Here is a 20,758-nt window from a genome sequence, read left to right as displayed (position 1 = left end):
GTGAGAGAGTTTGAAAAGGGGAGGTCTGTGAGGAGATCAGAACATCCAGGGTGTGCCCTGCCGAGTGAGTGGGGTCAGAGGGAACTAGAGAAAGAGACAGAGAAAGAGACAAAGAGAAAGAAAATTGCAGAGGTTGCGAAAGAGTCCTGAAGATGGGCTGGTAGCATCCAGGTGGATATTCAAGTCTACGAGGAGAAGATGAGAGGTAGAGGCAAGTAGAGATGAGGAGATGCCAGCCCACTCAGAGGAAGAGGGCGACCTGGCCAGGCGGCATGTAGATGGTGGCCACAGCGAGAGAGATCAGAGGAGAGATAGAGAGTCTGCAGACCAGGCACTCAAAGGAGTAGTGGTGCTGCATTGGAATGACAGAAGCAGGGATCCACTCAGGAAAATCAAGGCTATACCCCCACCGGGACGGTTGATTCTGGGTTCGGAGGGGATCTTGTAGCCATCGGGAAGGAGTGTATCAAAACTCATGAACCAAGTCTTGGTACATCCAAATCAAGCTCTTCCAGGAGATGGCAGATGTCAGGAGTGTTTGACAGTTGAACGAGAGTTGAGAGTAGCAATGTGGATCAGTTTAGTTTATTTGTATAGCACAGCCAAACCCTGGGGTAACTGGGTGCATTAAACTTGTAGCACAACATAGGTTACAATGTAGAATTGGGAAAGAAAGGTTGCACATGCAACGGAATTACAAATGACAATAATTAATACAGATAAAAACAATAGAAGACCAGGTTACAGATGGTCGAGTCAATGGACAAGACAGGTGTTACAGATGGAGGAGTTAGAGAGGGCATATAGCAAGCCATATGTATCTGGGTGCCGAGGTGGCAGACTGTGCGGGGGTAGTATTACTGAGTAGAAAGCAGGACCTTCACCTTGGCTCTGAATGACCAAAAGGAAGATTCAGCTCTAATGTCCGCAGGGAGTGAATTCAGCATTTTGCAGGTAGCACAGGGAAGCTCGCTTCCCCTGCTGTTTTCAGGTTAAACTTGGGAATGTTCAGATGGTGCAAGTATGGGGATCTGGTGGTGCACTGTCTTGTAAATTTGTCTGATAAATATTGAGGTGCTGTCAGTGAGAGGCACTTATGCGTAATTCAAAGTGACCGCAGTTTAATTCTGTCACAAAAAGGACGCCAGTGAACTTCCTTTCTAAAGGTGGAGATGCGGGCCGTATGCGTAAATTGAGGGCACATCTTAGGGTATTGTTCTGAAGAACCTGTAATCCGTTCAGATTGTGATTAGTGGAACCAAGAAAGAGTGTGTTACAGTAATCCAATTTGGACAGAATCAGAGCCCTGCCAGGGTGAGGCAGCTGTTAGTGGACAAAAATGGTTTACAAGCATTGACACGTTTATTAGTGTAGGCAGTGGATGAGATAGTGGCATTTGTTTGTTTTTTAAGTGAGTGTGGAGTCAAGATAGACACCCAACGTTTTGACTTCTTTGGATACTTTTATATTGATGCCGTCAATAATGAAGGACTGGTACCAGGGGTCGAGTTTGTTCAGACGGGCATGGGATCCCACGATCAGCAGTTCTGTCTTGTCGTCATTTAAACAAAGGCTACGAGTAGCCATCCAGGCCTGGATTTCAAGGTAGATTTAATTTAGTTTTACATCTTTCTCATAGCAGCCAGTGAGGGTGAGGAGGACCTGGGTATCGTCAGCGTAATTGGTGTATGTGACACCCATCAAAGAGGAGCTTAGTAAAGAAGTTGTAAAGCATGGGAGAAACACAAGACCCTTGGGGGACTCCACATTGGATGGTGACTGGGTCAGCCGCGGCCAAGGGGGCGAAGACCCTGGTCGTTCTGTTGGAAAGGAAGGATTGAATCCAGTTGGTGGCATTCTGAGAGAATGCAGCAGGCGAGGAGAGGTGTTTGGTCAGAATTTGATGTCGACCAGGTCGAAGGCTGCAGACAAGTCCAACAAGAGCAAGATGGACAGCTTACCTTTGTCTTTAGCTTCATCCATTTGGATTTTTAGATCCAAGAGGGCCGTTTCCGTCCCATTCCTGGGTCTAAAGCCAGATTGTCACAAACCTAGTAGTTTATCATCTTCCACTCTGTCTAGTATTTTCAGGAGAAATGCAACAGTCGTAATGGGTCTATAGTTGGTCAGTATATTGAGCTCTAGATTGGGTTTTTTGAGTAGTGGTAGGACTCCTGCTTCTTTAAGGTTGTTCGGGACAGACAAGTTCTTAAATGAAGAACGAATCAAAGTGATGATTAAGGGAGCTAGGTCTTTAGCCCCATCCTTGATAACTGGGGCTGGACACAAGTCACCTTGACTAGGTTAACTACTTCATCCACCGTGACTGGGGAGAAGTGGAAAGGGGGCAGGCAGCCTGGTCAAAGAGAGCTAGGTATGTTACGAGAGTCGTCTTTGGGGGCGAGGTTGGCTTTTTTTTTTAGACTATCTTAGCTTGCAGGATTGCTTATCAGATTGCCACATTTGAAGGCATTCTGGGGAGGAATACATTAAACATTTATGAATGGACTCAAAAAGGGGTGGGCACTTATTCTGTGTTACGACTGGGTTTAGGTATCAACTAGGAGCTAAACTTGCAATCGGAGGATGTAAACACGTCACTCATTATATACAAGCTTTGACCACTAGGATTCTCCACCATGAGACCATGTGCTGAGATGTGGCGTGTGCAGGTATAACCATATACACTAGCTAAGAATAAAACAGGTATATCAAGTATGCAAATATTGTGAATATTTAGGTATAGTAAGAACTGAAAAGGAAGGGAGGTGTGTTGTATAGTGCTTTGGTTGAATGCATCAAAAAAAGGGCATCAGGCGCTCCTCTCCAGAAAGTTGAATGTAGGCGATTGAAGATGTAAGAGAATGTTTGGGTATGAGTGAGAGAATGCCTTGTGTAAAGGTTCCAGATTCAGGCAGTTAGAGAGGCCCTGTCTGGGTGATGGGAGCCAGTGGTTCTTACTGAGACATCTTAATGTAACTTATTGTAACTGAATAAAGCACTTACTGGCAACCTATATAAAGAGCCTGAGGAGTCATGGTGAGGAGCTGGTCACTGGGTGAGGCCTTGAAACCAACCAACGCAAAGAAGAAGCTTAAGTGAGAAGTCTGCTGCAGGGGATGCAAAAACAGAAGAGAGGTATCACTGCCCCCAACAAGTAAGTCTCAATACACAGGGCGGGGAAAGCGAAGAAAGAGGAGTTGTGCCCCAGTAGAAGACCCAGGGTATAGTTATTCCCCAGGGCAGAAGCAGCAAGGGGTGTTGTGCCAGCACAAACTACATGGTGAAGAGATTTACCCAGGGCAGATGCAGCAAGGGGTGTTGTACCAGCACAAGTCACAGGGTGAAGAGAGGTGACCTGTGTCCCCAGTACAAGTGCCAGGGATTTGAAAAAGTACCTCACAAGAAACAGTAACAAGGACGAGGGCAAGTGAAGTATCTTGGGCAAAGATGCTCCTCCATGGGCCTGTCAAAGGATGGGAAAGAGGACCAAGGTTCTGCCATGCGTAGTGCTGCCTTTTAAATTCAGAAGCAAAGCTACCAAATATGGCACCAGTGCTGCCATCATCTGCAGCTTGCTATAGTAAATGCTTATATCACCCGTGGGAAGCAGGAAGTTGGTGGCCGATAGAACATGCTCTCCTTAGGGAATATGAAGTTCGGAGAGCTTCTGTGAACAAAGATTGGTGAGAAGAGAAAAGAACCATAAAGCGTGCCAGTCCATGCATTCTCGGCGCACCTTGAGGTTCCGAGAGAAGCAGGAAGGGATTATTCAAAGGGCCAGTGCGTTATATATGAAGTGTTGTAAGGCAGTGAAATGCATTTATGGAAGAGGAATTCGTCCGCGACCTCCTGGGCTGGCAAGGAGGGAAACGAGAAACGTTAAGGTACTGAGCCATTGCCCTAACATCAGCGTGGTAAGAAAGCCACTTGGTTACAGAGTATGTGGGATCCTTTGTTCGAAGTGCACCTGCAAGTCAGTTTGTTATGTAGCATGCAAAACATGGAACCAAAGCGTTGCGTTAATTCGGAAATAACGGACTGCCCACAAGGTGGAGGGAAAGAATGTCATCAATTGAGTGACGGCTGCTAGTGTATCTGCGTGCCGTCAACTAGCAGTTGGGACGTTTTGTTTGCTTTCTTCAGCTTAACAACACTGCACACAGAGGTCCCAATGCAGAGCGGGACGTTCTATGTTGAGACCGAGTTTCCCCAGGTACTGTTCTAGTGTAGTGCTCTTATGGAGATAGTCCCCCCCATTGCTCGAGAAATCTCACTAAGGAAGTTGAGTTTTACTTTCTGCAGGGCTGCATCAAATACATCTGTATATTGTGCACCAATTGGTAATTTATGTTGGCCAGAAGGGGAGAAATTAATATCATCCATGTGTGCGGTTTGCATCGTGTGTAATAGTAATCGGCATTACTATGAGCAGTGCTTTATCTCTGCAAGAGGTTGAGTGATAAAGAGTACTAGGTAATAGTATGTGGTTTAACATTTCAGGAGTTTCAATGTATCAATGCTAACTTTTTTAGGATTCTCAGGTTAAAGCTGTGTTACCAGCTATGAACCTGAGAATGTGGGCTAGTAATTACCCGTTAAGGAATTTCAGGTGTTGCTCAGTTGTGGCCCCTTAGCAATTTGTTTGAACATTTTAAATGTCGTACTGTGAAAATATTTAACATGGTGTGAAGCGTGTTAAATGTTACGTAATGGATGAAGTCCCCAGCCGTGTTGTAGTATTGGCACAGGGAGTGGAGGTATTGGTTGTGGTAAAGATCTTAACCTAAGGGGAAGGGGGGTACGCCTTCAATGACATGAGTTACGGCTCTCATTAATAAAAGGTGCAGTATGAGTGTAGTTGATGCTCAGAGAGATGTTCAACCCGAGTAGCAGGGGGAGTAATGTCTTCAGCAAAGTGAGTGGTTGATACATGCAGTTGTAAACCCGAGTAGAAGAACAAGTTACTTACCAACTGTAACGTTCTTCCTCCCACATATTCCTTCTCTTTGATAAATCCACTTCCAGCTTGCTGGCCTCGGAAAACATTTTCACAGTAGAGGGCGTTGCGCGTCAACGTCCCTCAAGGTGGTGTAAATTGTCTCGCCCAGCGTCTGCTACTCAGTTCCGTTTTAAGGTGCTGCGTTTGCCCAGTATTAGATGGTAAGTACCCTTGAAGGAGCATAGCCTGCAACTACAAGGGACGTTTTACTGCAGGGAAGGATGGGAGGGTCGATAAATGAATACGTGGGAGGAACATCCAGTCGAAAGAACATTACAGTTGGTAAGTAACTTCAAATGGATTGTGTCCTCCCACATATTCCTCATTTTTGATAGACTCCCAAAGCAGTAATGTGTATGGGAGGCGGCAGTAAAACAATGATTTCTTTAAAGATACACAGAGTGCAACACAGCTTTCCCAAATGTTGTCTCCTGGCTAGTGGAGGAACCTAGACTGTAGAATCTGTAGGATTTGGTGAAAGTATGTGCAGACGACCATGTGGCAGCCGCACATATGTCTTTAATTGGAACTCCTCTTTGGAGAGCGGACGAGGCTGCGATAACCCTGGTTGAATGAGCCAAGAGGTGTTGAGGAGGACCTTTTCTGCCAATTTATAGCACTCTATGATGGTCAGTACCATCCATTTTGAGATGGTCTGTTTCGTGATAGGTAAACCTAGTTTATGTCCTGCATACCCCACAAACAACTGATCCGCTTGTCCAATCCTTGCAAGTCTGCTAATGTAAACACTCAATGCCCGCCTTAGATCCAGCCTGTGTAATCTCTCTTGCTCTTTCCCTGGGAGAGGAGGAGGGTAAAATGAAGGCAAGGTTATTTTTTGTGCAAAATGGAATTCTGGGACAACCTTTGGGAGGAAATTTGGCTTCACTTGAAGAACTACCTTATCTTTGTGAAAGATAGTATGTGGAGGTTTGCAAGATAAAGCTTGTAGTCCGCTCACTCGTCTGGTAGAAGTTAAAGCCACTAGGAATACTGTTTTTAGAGTGAGAAACAGTATTGGACAGGAATGAAGAGGTTCAAATGGAGTACCCATTAGAAATGTTAAGACTAGATTTAAATCCCACAGGGGAACTTGAAAAGGAGTTGGGGGGTAAAAACAGTCAACCCTTTCAGAAACGGAATGACTAGAGGCAACTTGAAATATGAAGGCTCCACAGCCGTGCGTTTAAAGATTGATAGCGCGGCTAGGAAACCTTTGATTGTGCCCACTTGAAGGCCTGAATTTGCCAAATATAGTAGGAAAGAACACCATTGGTGTACTACATGAAAAAGGGTCAATATCCTTATCTCTACACAAGCTGCATAATTTGTTCCAATGGCAAAAGTATAAAGATTTAGTTGCTGGCCTTCTGGCTGAAAGCAAATCCTCCATTACGTCATCTGGGAGGTCCCAATCTTTGTACCTCACCCTTTCAGAAACCAAGCGTGAAGGTTGAGAGTCCTGATATCCGGATGGAGAACCTGACCTTGCTCTTGCGAGAGAAGATCCTCTTTGTGGAAGACGAATCGGAGGACAGATGGACAGGTCTAGAAGATCTGAGTTCCACGTTCTCCTGGCCCAATCCGGGGCAATTAGAATCATGGGTTTCCGTAATCTCCTCAACCTCCTGATCACTTGAGGAATGACTGGGACTGGAGGAAACACATACAGAAGTGGAAACTCCCAGTCCACAACAAACTCATCTCCTAGAGCTCCTCTCGGGGGAAATTCCCTTGAGCAATATTGTTCGCATTTCCTGTTGACACTTATTGCAAACAGATCTACCATATGGGTTCCACAAAGGGCAAAGATCTCAAAGGACTTCCTGAGCTAGTTCCCACTCGTCGGAGACTGAGGTCTGCCTGCTCAGAGCATCCGCCACCGTGTTCGTCTCTCCGGCTAGGTGAACTGCTGAGAGAGATTCCTTCTTGAATTGCCAGAACCAGAGCTGCATTGCCTCTCTGCACAGTGGCAGTGACCCTACACCACCTCTTTTGTTGAGGCAGTGCATGGCCACTTTGTCCGTCATTATGAGAAAAATGTTTTTCCCTGTACTGATGGCAGGAAAGCTTTCAGTGCTAGCCTGATTGCTCTCAGCTCTTAATAGGTTGATGTGTAGTCTGGACTCCGATGGAGACCAACGACCGCTGATGGTTAAGTCGTTAGCATGGGCGCCACACCCCGCGAGTGAGGCGTCTGTGACTACTGTTATCTCTGGCCATGGTTGCCAAAATGGTTCTCCTTTCAAGATGTTCTCCTGACAGGCCCACCACTGAAGGTCTCGTGCTACTCTTTTCGGGATTTGTAGGAGATCTGACATTCTCCCTGAGAGAGATCTCATTCTCAGGCGAGCCTCTGGCACTAGAAAAATGCAGGATGCCATGAGGCCGAGCAACCTCAAAAAGTTGAAGGCTGGTAGACGCTGGGCATTTTGAAATCTGGTCACCATCTGAAGAATATCTTGAGCCCTCACCTCTGGTGGCGAGGCTTGTCCCAGGGATGTGTCCAGGACTGCTCCAATGAACTGGAGCCTCTGTGATGGTATCATCTGTGACTTCTTTGAGTTGAGGGAGAAGCCCAGCTTGTGGAGGAAGTAGCGAATATAATCTAGATGGACCTGAGCTTGTTCCGGGGACGCTGCTCTGAACAACCAGTCGTCCAGGTAGGGGTAGACTTGAATCCCTTCCCTTTCCTTCTTAGACTTGCTGCCACAACCGCCATTAACTTGGTGAAGACCCTCGGGCATAGGTCAGCCCAAATGGTAGAACCCGAAATTGATATGATATGATATGATATGGTATTTGTAACGCGCCTATACACAAGTGTTTCAAGGCGCGACGAGGCAGGGAGGGAGGGAGGGAAACAAGGGGAAGACAGACAAACGATCCTACTAGGCCAGGTGTCATTCAGATCGGGCAAGTGCAGAGGTAAGAGGAAAAGGAGAAAGTGCAGGGGGAGGAGGAGGGGGGGAAAGTGCAGTACACGGTAAGTAGCGTAATAAAATAATAAATAATAAATAAAAGGGCCAGCTGGTGGCAAGTGCGAGGTAAGTGCAGAGCAAGTGCTAGGAAGGGGGCTGTAGGGATACAGTGACAGTCCCACAGTGCAGGGGGAGCCAGGGAGGCAGTGCAAGTGGAGAGTGGCTGGGCCCTGGACCGAGGTCGCTGAGAGTGGCCAAGATGCAGGTTTAGTGCAGAATTTCAGTGGGGAGTTAAGCAGGTTTAGCAGGGGAGAGGGAGAGAGAAGGCAGAAGCGAAGAGGAAGGTTTTGAGGTGCTTCCGGAACCGGAGATGGTTCTCCTCAAGTTTCAGGGAGGCAGGAAGGCTGTTCCAGAGGGAGGCCCCTTCTGCGGAGAGAGATCTACCCCCAGCTCGTTGCTTCGAGAAGCGGCTGACCATGAGGGAGTTGGAGACGGATGAGCGAAGGGCTCGTGAAGGAAGATATTTAGGAAGAGAGAGTTGAAGGTATTTAGGCCCCAGGCCCCAGAAGGCCTTGTGGACAATGCAGAGGGTTTTGAACTTAATCCTCGCAGCCACTGGGAGCCAGTGAAGAGATTTCAGTCCTGGAGAGATACGGTCCCTGGGCTTGAGGCCGAGGACAAGTCTCGCAGTTCTGTTCTGGATAAGTTGCAGAGGGCGGAGAGTGGAGGCAGGCAGATTAAGATAGAGGCTGTTACAGTAATCCAGCCTTGAGAGAACCAGGGCTCGGGAGACAGTGAGCTTCTGGGGGAAGGAGAGGAAGGGAAGAATACCTCTGAGGAGGTGCAGCTGGTAGTGTGACTTCTTAGAGACGTCAGATATATGAGGAGAGAAGGAGAGTGTGGAGTCGAAGATGACCCCAAGGTTTTTAGCCTTGCAGGTAGGGGCAGGAAGGGGGCCAAGGGAGGCCGGCCAGAGGGCTGCAGGGAAGGAGGGAGTGGGTGTGCCGATGAGTAGAATCTCAGTCTTGCTGGCGTTAAGGCAGAGGTCATTGGCGGCACACCATTCCTGGATAGCAGACAGACAGTCGGAGATTAGGGAAGAAGAGGAGGAGGCCGAGGGTAGCCTGAAAATGAGCTGGGTATCGTCCGCATAGCACTGGAAGTGGGGGCAGAGAGCGGCGATGCGGTGGGCAAGGAGTGCCAGATACTGGTTGAAAAGCCAGGGAGAGAGGTTGGATCCCTGGGGGACACCACAGGTGGAGAAAAAGATGTCGGAGAGGAAGGAGCCCATTTGGACCTGGGAGGGTCGACTGGAAAGGAAAGAGGTCAGCCATGCCAGAGCCTGACCAGTGATACCCAGGTTATCACGGAGACGGTTGAGCAGGATGGAATGGTTGACAGTGTCAAAGGCAGAGGAGAGATCGAGCAGAATGAGAACACAGGGAGTGTTGGAATCGAGGTTCAGGAGCAGGCCCTCACGGATGTTCAGGAGAGCAGTTTCCGTGCTTCTGGCCGCTCTGAAGCCGGATTGATGGTCATGAAGGTTACCAACATATTCAGCATGGAGGTTAAGCTGGGAGATGGCCAGTTTCTCCAGGAGCTTGCCCAGGAAGGGAGTAATGGAGATTGGGCGATAGTTGGCCGGGCAGGAGGGGTCGGAAGAGGGTTTCTTGAGGAGGGGGTGCACAAGGGAGTGCTTGAGGGGGGATGGGAAGACTCCAGAGGCGAATGAGTGGTTGCAAAAGTCAGCCAGGGCAGGAGCCAGGGAGTCGATGTGGTCCTTGATGGTTTTGGAGGAACAGGGGTGAACCTGTTTAGACGAGGCTTTCATAGATCGGACTTGTCTGGAAACCTCATCAGCAGAAAAAGGTGGAAAAGCAGAGAAGGAGGGCGGAGGGGCAGCTGCAAGAGAGCAAGAGGAAGAGCCGGGAAGAGAGGGAGGGAGGTGAGAGGAGGAGAGCGAGGACAGGATGTCCTGAGTTTTTGAGATTAAGTGCGAGGCCAGTGCAGTGCAAAGGGCCTGGGAGGGGACAGGAGAGGTAGAGACTGCAGCAGGGTTGGCCAGCTCCTTGCAGATTTTAAAGAGTTCGGCCGAGTTGTTAGATGCCTCAGAGATGCGGGCTTGGATAAGGGCTCTCTTCTTGGTGAGAACGGAGAGCCGGTATTGCCTTTGGAGCAGGCGGCAGGCCAGTTTGTCAGAGGATGAACATGAAGCACGCCATTTCCTCTCTGCCACCCTGCACTTGCGTTTTAGGGTGACGAGATCCGAGTCATACCAGGAGTTACATTTGGCTTTGGGCTTCAGGCGGATTCTCATGACGGGGGCAAGGATATCGAGAGTATCAGATATAGAGGAATAGAGCATGGAGAGGGCTGTGTCAGGGTGGGAGTCAGCCGAGGGGGGAGAAATTGATAGTAACAGCTGCCAATGGCGTACCTCAGGTACTTCCTGTGCTTGTGATGTATTGGCACATGCAAGTAAGCATCCTGAAGGTCCAGAGATACCAACCAATCCTGAAGCTGGAGGGCCTGAGGGATCCGAGAAAGGGTTACCATCTTCAACGTGTCCTTCCTGAGGAATTTGTTCAATTCTCGCAAGTCCAAGATGGGTCTCAATCCTCCGCCCTTTTTTGGTATTAGGAAGTAAGGGGAGTACCAACCCTTGTTCCTCTCCGCTACAGCCACCGGTTCTATGGAACCTTTCTCTAGCAGATCTAAAATCTCCTACATAATGAGCGGGTCTGGAAACTTCAAAGAGTTGCTCCCCGGTGGATGACTGAGGAGTGTGTAGTAAGGGCAGGCAGTAACCCTGAGCAATTTTTTCCAATGCCCAAACATCTGACGTAATAGCCTGCCATTCTGTCAGATTTTTACACTCACCTGGCTCCCACAGGGGCGTCGGTCGGACCCGGACAGCTGCGGTCTCCACCCACGTGATGCGTATTGCAGCGATGACTGACTGGATCTGCCCTCTTAATCTTGTCTGCTTAACCCATAGAAATATTCTCCTGCAAGTGGAGAGATGGATTTAGCCACTTGTGGATTCAAGTGATGGCACCCCCACAGTCCTCCCCAACTAATCACCTCCAAAATGCCCTCACAGCAACCTCACCTTATATTCTTGAAAGATGAGCTCCCCATCCTGTGTGGATTTGCAGGGGCGCGTCGATTCCAGTTACTTCACTGGTTTGAAGGGTCGGGAGAGTTCCAGAGAGTATTGACTCTGAGGTTCCTGGTGAGGACAAGTATTAAGTTCATAGAGTTCAATATGTCCGATGTTCACTCTTGTTCCCCCCCCTTCCTTTCTTGTCTTGCAGCTGGCTTTTGAAAAGATGCTCTTGTGGCAGCTGGTGGAGCTCAGGTAAAAGTCTGTATTACCCGGCGCTGTCCGGTAAATGTTACACGTGGAAATCGTGTTGTTTTGTCTCTCTTTAGAGATGCGGCACGTGAAAATATGGAGAGTCACAAAAGGATGCCTCCAGTGGTAAATCAGGTAAGTCTATGGTGGTAAGATTTATATTTGTTGGTTCCCTCGGCTCACCTTGTGGTTTTCTTTTGTCTCCTAGGTGTCGAAGTTCGGCGAAGAAATGATGGAGGTAGCGCCGACCCGAAGAATGCTGTGAAGACTGGTGAGTATGGGGCGGCGCTGCAGCTGGAGGTGCGGCGCGTGCAGAAATGATCTTTACAGGTCCGGAGACGAGATGGATCCAGAATCAGGGGTGGAATAGAAATAAGTTTGTTTTCTAACCTTGTCCCTTTCTTTCCTCTTTGTTTTAGGAGCTCCAGATTCGAGGCGGCCGTGGCAGAAGACTGGATGCAGGCTGCAGGCACGGTGAGCATTACGCTGCTGGATGCAGAATAAAGCGAAGCGTGTTGCTGGTCGGGCGTGGTTTAAATAGCCTCAAAAGTAGTCCCAGGTAAAAAGTCCCTAGAACCACACCCAAGTAAAAAATAGTCCCTGTAGAAAAATAGTCCCTTTCAGGCTTCATGTTGGATTGGAGTCATTTGCAGCAGGTCTGCCTGAGGTAAGTAATGACTATGAGCCTGGCGCCTTAGGCACCAGGACTGAACCCAGATAGCCCCTAGCCGGGGCTGCTGAGGTTTTACTAAATGTCTAGATACCTGCTCCCGGGGCTGATGGGCTTGGTCCGGATAGGCATCATGACAGATGTTGAGTTAACCTGTCTCCTACTGGTGTCTTGTGTGGAGAGACCTCCGAGGGGTTTAGGGGTGGCTGACACAGATGCTGAGGGTAAAGCAGCACCTGCTGAAGCGAACTTGGTACCTTTGACCCGTCCACCACGGGTGAATCATCTCTGGCCCCTTTCAGCTGGTTGCCCTCTGCCGTTTCTGAATGCAGAGTAAAAATGAAAGGCCTTCCCCCTCCAGGACGTACCTGTGGTGCTTGACAAATTGGAGTTTGACGAATTGCAGCCCCAAGGGATTTGGCTGCCGCCTTAGAGGTTTGCCATTTCTTCAAACTGTCATCAGCTTTCTTGCTAAATAGAGAGTTGCCGTCAAAGGGCATATTCAGAAGTCTGGCTTGTACATCAGGAGCAGAACCATATTTCCGCAACCATGCAAATCTGCAGATTGTGGTACTTGCCGCCATGGCTCTGCTGATGCTGTCAGCAGAGTCAATACCTGTTTGGAGGGACTTGCACATCGCATCCTTCCCATCCTTGATGATATTCAAGAATGCGTCTCGTTCCTCCCCTTCTGGGAGACGGTCAGCCGCCGATGAAGTGCACTCCCAAAGGGTGTAGCTGAATCTCGCTAGCGTGCAAGTGGCGTTAACAGACTTAAGTGCCATGCTGCATGCCGAGAATATCTTTTTGGACATGGCATCACATTTTTTGTCGTCTCCATCTTTTGGTATAGAGGGGTACGCCGATTTACTGCTCGACGAAGTCGCAGCCTGTACTACCAAACCCTCTGGGGTCGGATGCTTATTCAAGTACAGAGGATCTGAGGCTGACGTTCTGTACTTCGCAGAGAGCTTTTGTTTACTGCAGGGATAACCTCCGGTGTTTCCCAATTTGCAGCTATCTTCCTCTGTAATGCTGCATGAAAAGGAACTATAGGGTCTTCTTGAGGCCCTTTAAGATGTCTGTTAAATCATCTTGTTGAAAGAAGGTACAGGTGCTGACCACACCATAAATTCCATAATTCTCACCATAAATGAGATCTGTAAGACATTTCTGCATGCTCTCCAGGTTCTGGTCTGCTGAAGTCAGCCTCTGGAGAAATATCTATGACACTGGATCTTAGTAGAGACTCCTGAAGATCTCTTAATCTGACTTCCTATGATATTAGCTCCTTTGGAATAGGAACTCTTGTAGTCTGTAAGCCAAACAGCATTTCATTATCAGAGTCCTCTCCTCCTTAATAGATCGAGGACAAAGCTCTGAAGTAGTCAAAGCGTGGGTAAGGGGTAAAACTCATTTCAAGCGTTGAGGGAGCCAGATTGGTCAACACTGCTTGAGATAGGGTAGTAGTCAATGTAGACGTCATAGGCCTCGACGAAACTACAAAAGGCATCGATATACTAGAGTATGACCTCGATGACGTCAAGATAATCGGAATTCTACTCTGTCGTCGATGGGGCCGAGACCCCTTTCGATGCCATTGAAGGATCCTTCGACGCCCCGGGTGCTGATGGAGCGGTTGGCCGCATTCTCGAAAACCCTGAGCATTTATTTGTGAAATTCCCCCCACTTAGCTGGAGAGCTGTGCTTAGTGGGGTAGGTGACCCTTTCTGGTGAGTTAGAAGATGAAGAGGAAGGTGATCTGACGCCTCTTCTTGGTATGTCTCGATCTGGATGAGTGGTGAGAACCACTTCGAGATCTTGAGCGGGAATGTTTCCTCCGATGACGAGGATACAAATGTCTCGACCGAGGACAATTTCTAAGGGGCAGAAGATTTAACGGTCTTACATTTCTCCAGCTTCCCCCAACGCACCCTCAAGGATTTTGCCGTCATGGACATACACTCCTCATACTCGGAACACTGGTGCTCTGAGCCCAGGCACCATATGCAGATACTGTGAGGATCAGTTAACAACATCTACTTCGAAGTTTATGAAGAATTTACTGAGGAACCGAGCGTTGCGTCTCCGAGGCTTACGAAGCACGGAAAAATGGAACTGAGCAACGGACGTTGCGTGAGACTATTTATACCCATGGTGACGTTGGCGCCGATACAGAGGCCATCCAGGGACACCGACTCGAGGGTCGTTGACGCGCAGCGCCCTCTACTGTGAAAAAATGTAACGAAGCCAGCAAGCTGGAAGGAACAAGTTACTTACCTGTAACTGTTGTTCTCCAGCATGGGTCTGGCATGGATTCACATGCTCATGAATATTCCCCGTCGTCAGGCTGGGAATCCTCGGTAAAGAAAAAACCAGTATCAGTTTCGTTTCTGATCTGTCTTTCGTAGTAGTAACCAATCACTGGTCTCTGCGTCATACTGACCACAGCCAATGACTGCCCTCTACCTAAGCACCGCCTCTGGCAGCCATCTTCAGATTTGGAAGCACGTGAATTGGCAGTATGACCAAGTGAAGAGCCGCAGAGGGGTAGGCGGGAGGGTTCGCATGTGAATCCATGCCAGACCCATGCTGGAGAACAACAGTTACAGGTAAGTAACTTGTTCCTTCTCCAGCATGGGGTCTGGCATGGATTCACATGCTCATGAATAAAGAATACATAGCAGTACACACATGCACAACCACGGGAGGTGGCAAAGGCTCAACATTAAGCATCACATCAAACTCAACATTAAGCATCTTACCTCCTCACCAGGCTCACCTTAGGCGAACAGGTTGCGCAGCACTGCTTGGCCGACCCTAGACTCCTCCCTGGAATCCCGATCGACGCAGTAGAATTTCGTGAAGGTGTGCGTTGACCTCCACGTAGCAGCCCTACATATGTCCAGCAGGGGCACACCAGAAAGGAACGCCGTGGTAGCTGCGATCGCTCTGGTGGAATGGGCTCTCGGACGGCCAGGCAGCGGTCGGTTTGCCAACCGATGACAGTACATGATACAGCCGGAGAGCCATCTGGAAAAGGAAGCCTTCGAGAGAGCCTTCCCCTGATTGACAGGTCCAAAGTTCACAAAGAGTTGTGACGTCTTCCGAAAACACTTTGTGCGGTCCACGTAGAACTTCAGCGCTCTAGCCACATCCAGCGAGTGCAAAGTCCTCTCAGCCGGCGACGAAGGCGACGGGAAGAACACAGGCAACACCAAGGGTTCGTTGAGATGGAAGTCCGACGGCACCTTGGGCATGAAGGAGGGGTGCGTCCTGAGCACTACCCTTGTGTCGTGAAAAGTCAAGTACGGGGCCTTGCAGGAAAGGGCCTGGATCTCTCCCACTCGTCGTGCGGAGGTGATGGCCACAAGAAACGCAGTTTTCCACGACAGAAACTTCAACGGGGCCGAGTGCAGAGGCTCGAACAGAGGTCCCATGAGCTTGGTCAGCACCACGTTGAGCTCCCACGCCGGGGCCGGAGCCTTCACCGGCGGGAACGATCTGAACAGTCCCTTCATGAACTCTTTCACCAGACGATGAGACCACAAGGACATCCGCCCCGTGGTTCTGGTGTATCGGGAGATCGCAGCAAGATGAATCTTGATGGACGCGTGTGCCAGACCAGCTTTGGCCAGCGTCAGCAGGTACGGCAGTACCTGAGGAGCCGTAATCCGTAGAGGGTTAATCTTCTGACAGAGAACCTCTTCCATTTGTGTCCGTAGCATTTAAGAGTCGAGGACGCCCTGGCCTTTGCAAGAACCTCTCTGCAGTCGGCCGGTATGTCGTATCCTCCAAACTCTAGCGCTGCAGGAGCCAGGCCTGCAAGTTCAGCGATTTCGGGTCGTGGTGGAGGATGGCGCCTTCTTCCCTGGAGAGTAGATCCGCGTCCACCGGCAGCTTTATTGGCGGGGACGCTGACAAGTCCAGAAGGTCCTGGAACCATATCTGCCTCGGCCACGCAGGTGCGACGAGGATCATCCTGCACCGTGACCTCTTGAGCTGGTTGACGAGCCGGATTAGCAGTGGCAAAGGAGGGAACGCGTAGAGGAACAGGCCCTCCCAGGGGAACGAGAAAGCATCGCCCATGCTCCTCGTCTGGGGAAACCTGCTGGCGAACCTCCGGCACTTGGAGTTCATCCGTCGCGAACAGGTCGATCTGGGGTGTGCCCCACCGTCGGAAGAGGCGATCCACTAGATCCTGCCGTAGTTCCCACTCGTGGCACGAGCGCAGCTCCCTGCTGAGTGAGTCGGCGATGGTGTTTTTTATCCCTGTCAGATGAAACGGCACCAGAAACATCCTTTGGGCGACGGCCCAATGCCACAGGTCCTGCGCCTCCTTGGACAGTGCTGGGGACCTGGTTCCGCCCTGTTTCCTGATGTAAAACATGGTGGTGGTGTTGTCGGTGAAGATCCTCACCACCTTGCTCTTGAGGGACGGAAGGAAGGACCTGAGGGCCCAGAACACTGCACGGAGCTCCAGGACGTTGATATGGAGGGACTCCTCCGTCGGGAGCCAAAGGCCTCTCGCGTGCAGATTTTCGGTGTGCGCTCCCCACCCTTCCAGGGAGGCATCCGTGGTCACTGTCTCCTGGTGGTCTGGGGTCTGGAAGTCCATGCCCGCCGTTAGATGCGCACGGGTGCCCCACCACCGGACCACTCGGCGGAAACTCTCGTCGAGTGTGATCCTCTCCTCGAAGCCGCCCGTCGTTTGGATCCAGCGCGCGTCCAGGAACTCCTGCAATGGGCGCATCCGGAGCCTGCACATGGGAATGAGGTAGATGCAAGACGACATCATTCCGAGGAGGGACTTGATGGACCTCACCTTGGCCGCGTCGGAAGCCAACATCCGCTGTACCTTGCCCAGGATGGACCTGGTCCTTTCCTCCGACGGGGAGGCCAGAAGGGACACTGTCGAGCTTCGCTCCCAGAAACAGTGCGTTTTGCGCGGGTACCAGGTGGGACTTGGCGTAGTTCACGGAGAATCCCAGGTCCGTGAGAAGTTGGACGGTCCTTGCCGTGTGCTCCACGGCAAGCTCCCTCGTCTTGGCTCGGATGAGCCACTCGTCCAGGTAGGGGTAGATGTGGATCCCCTCGCGGCGCAGCTGCGCCGCCACCGGTGCAAGGCACTTGGTGAATACCCTGGGTGCCGACCGTAGCCCGAAGGGGAGGGCTTTGAACTGGTAGAGACGCCCTTGGACCACAAACCTGAGGAATTTTCGGTGCCCCTTTAGGATGGGAATATGGAAGTAGGCATCCTCCAAATCCAACGACGACAGGAAGTCTCCTTCCTCCAGCTGACCCAGGACGTGCTGGAGGGTGACCATCCGGAACTTCTGCGCCTTGATGAACTTGTTCAGACGTCGCAGGTCTAGGATGGGGCGTCACCCTCTCGTCTTCTTCTTCACGAGGAAGTATCTCGAGTAAACTCCGGAGCCCCGAAGCCTCTTTGGGACGAGTTCGATGGCGCCCTTCCTGAGCATCGCCCTTACCTCCAGGAGAAGCTGAGGGACGTGAAGCTCTTTCCTGGCCACGGGGGGGACGCGCGGGCACCTTCTTTGAAACTCGAGCGCGTGGCCCCAGGCTAAGGCGTCCAGCACCCAACGGTCGGTGGAGATGGACTCCCACACGCTGACGAAGCTCGCCAGCCGGCCTCCCACCGGGGTGCATCGGTGGGGGCCCGACCCCACGGTCGGTTCAATCCTGTTTTGACGAGGCTTTGCCGCCTTGATCTCCTTGGCGACGATGGCGGGGTCCGCCAGACTTGCCTCGTCCTCTGTAGGCCTCCTGAGACGACGAGCGGGCCGCTTGACGGTAGGTGGAGAAACCGCCGCCGGAACCTTTGGAGGTGCCCTTGCCTCCGCTGCTCCGAAAGGGCGTCCGTCGTTGCTGCAGAACCCCAAGGGCCCGGGCCGTCTCAGTGTCCGCTTTAATGGCCTGAAGGGAATCGTCCACTGTTTTCCCAAACAGGTTGTTCCCATCGAACGGCATGTCCAGGACTCTGGTCTGTACGTCTTGACGGAAGTCCGTAGCCTTGAGCCATCCACGCCGCCTAAGGCACACGACGTTGCCCAACTGGCGAAACCCAGTGTCGGCGATGTCCGTCGCAATAGTGATGGCGTGGTCCGACGCCACCTCACCTTCCTGTAGGATCTCCAGGGCATCCACCCTCTTGTCGTCCGGTAGGAAGTCCAGCAGGGGAGCCAGTTTGTACCATAGCTCCCTGTCGTAGTGGGCCACGATAGCCAAGGCGTTGGCCGCTTTAATCGTCGTCGCTGCAGACGAGATGACCCTGCGTCCCATAGTGTCCAATTTCTTTCCCTCGCCGTCCGGTGGGGAAGTCGATGTGGAGGCCGCACCCCCCCCGCGCTTTCTTCCTAGCCGCCGCAGAGACGACGGAGTCCGGGGTAGGCTGCGCCCGGAGGCACAGGGGGGCCGCGTCCGGGACCCGGTACTTCTTCTCGTACCGGTCTCTTCTAGCTGGCGTAGTGGAAGGGTTCTTGAGGAGGGCGAGGCCCTCATCCCAAATGTCGTCCAGTAGAGGCACCGCGTGGACCGTCTTTCTCTTGGCCTTGCGCCGTTGATAAAGGAATCCTTCCTTTTTCTTCTCCTCAGGGCAGAGTTGGAAAAGCTCGGATGCCCTGGCGATCATGGAGTGGAACGAACCAATCTCGTCGGGCAGAGAAGCCCTGGTGGGAGGTGACGATGGTAGATCCTCGTCATATACCTCGTCGTCCATACCCGTCGATGCCGTGTCAGTCCCCGTATCATCCCCTCGGGTGGACGGGGAGGGGGGCTGGACGGTGCGCGGCGGCTGAAAAGGAGGTGGAGGGTGAATCCTTTTCTTGGGCGGAGGGAACACCAGAAGGTCCCGGTTCAGGATCCCCCGACAGGAGAGGTTCCTCCGTCGGCAACGGTAGTCTCGTCCTTATCTCTGAGCATAAGGACTGTATAGCCAACAAAATGGCCGCCGAGTTGTCTTGCGGCGCTGGCAGAGGGGAATCCGACGGGCGATCAGGGGCCCCGTCGGCACCCTCGACGATGTCGTCGTCACCTGCGTCGGGATCCATCCCGATGGGCCGGTCTTCTTCCACGCCAAGGCCGTGGCTTAAGACCTCAATCAGCTCTTCCTCCGAGGTTGAAGCCGAATCTACGACAACGCCCTGCCCCCCCCTTTTTCTTCCCCGCCGGGGATTTCACGGGGGTCCTATCGATGGGCACAAAAGAGGACTCCCTCCGAGGTGGCAGGGAGACTGAGCCCCGAGGTCGCCACCACTGGTGTAGCCTCCACAGGCTGAGCCAGGGTCGCCGCGACAGTATCGATAGAGGGCTTGGCCGGATGGATTAAGGCCTTCACCACCTTAGGTGCGCTCACCGCCTTATCCTTGAGGGTGGAGACACTGCCTCGCTCCCCCTCCGATGGGGCCTTCGAGCTCGACCGGGGCCTCTCCACGAGCTTTGCCGGGTGCTCGCCCTTCCTCTTACCCGACCCAGAGCGTTGGCTCGTGGCTGAAGGTGCCGGGGTGGGGGCGCCCTGCCTGGCGCCCGTAGAGCCCGACCGTTCGGCGCTCCCGGTGCCAGCGGACTCGCGGTGCTTGGCCTTGTGTTGGACCCCCGTCGCCGGGGCGTCCTCAAAGGTCTTAGAAGACCGCTCGGATTTCTTCCTCTTCTTCTCGCCCGACGGGCTCTTCCCTTCCAGCCAGTTGGCGAGACGTTGATGGCGGTCCTTCATGGTCCGCTCTGACATATTGCCGCAAAACGCACAGTCCTTCTCCACGTGCGTCTTGTCCTCATGTAAGCAGTAGAGACAAAAGGAGTCTTCGTCCTCCTTAAAGACGTTCTGCAGCTGGCATCCAGGGCAGACCCTGAACAGCTTTCCGGGCGTCGAGCTTCCCTTCTCCTGGGCCATGTCCGGGCCTGAGAAGCTTCTGGAGTCCTCCAAAAGCGTAGCTCGACGAAATCTTCACCCTTGAGGGGCGCAGACGAATCCGACACGGGTCCCCGTTGATCGGATGGAGAGTCGGTGGAGCTTGAGGCTCTTTTGACCGAAAAAATGAAGTTCTTGAGCAAAAAACGTGAAAAAATAGCACTAACGCTCGAGAGCAATAGCACGAGGATCCCAACACATGAACATGTGGTAAAAATCTGAAGATGGCTGCCAGAGGCGGTGCTTAGGTAGAGGGCAGTCATTGGCTGTGGTCAGTATGACGCAGAGACCAGTGATTGGTTACTACTACGAAAGACAGATCAGAAACAAAACTGATACTGGTTTTTTCTTTACCGAGGATTCCCAGCCTGACGACGGGGAATATTCATGAGCATGTGAATCCATGCCAGACCCCATGCTGGAGAAGTGGATTTATCAAAGATAAGGAATATGTGGGAGGACACAATCCATTCGAAAGGGGTGTATGCTCTCTGCCATGGGTGAGTGGTTGAGGCATTGCTGATGCCAACCAGAGTAGAAAGAGGGATACTCCTTCTGCCATCTGATAGTGGTTGATGCATGGAGTTGTCAAACTGAGTAGAAAGGGGGTACACCCTGTGCAACGTTTGAGTTGCGCCACTCAATATAAAGGTGCACTGTGCGTGGTGTGAGTGCTTGTGGTGCGAGTGCTTCTTGTGGATATACCGATGTGCGATACAAGGTTGTCTTGGTAAGGAAAGGAGGTGTACTGTGAAGTGCTTGGTTGGGATATGGTGAGAACTGGAAAAGAAGGGAGATGTGTTGTATAGTGCTTTGGATGGATGCAGGAGATGGATGATCTAAGAGACAATGTTAGGCAAACCCTCCAGCACATAGCGAT

The 20,758-nt window shown here is 51.5% G+C and overlaps 1 protein-coding gene across 2 annotated transcripts in view; it reads right to left on the bottom strand.

Moving 5' to 3' along the window:
• Positions 1-20,758, bottom strand: part of CHEK2 (checkpoint kinase 2) — an 816,762-nt gene that overhangs the window by 621,280 nt on the left and 174,724 nt on the right. The window lies entirely within an intron of this gene.

This window comes from Ambystoma mexicanum, chromosome 10, assembly GCF_040938575.1.
Source record: "Ambystoma mexicanum isolate Mex_15411 chromosome 10, UKY_AmexF1_1, whole genome shotgun sequence".
In the NCBI taxonomy this organism is placed as follows: domain Eukaryota; kingdom Metazoa; phylum Chordata; class Amphibia; order Caudata; family Ambystomatidae; genus Ambystoma; species Ambystoma mexicanum.
The sequence above is the reverse complement of the archived record's forward strand: the minus strand, read 5'-3'. Positions and strand labels throughout refer to the sequence as shown.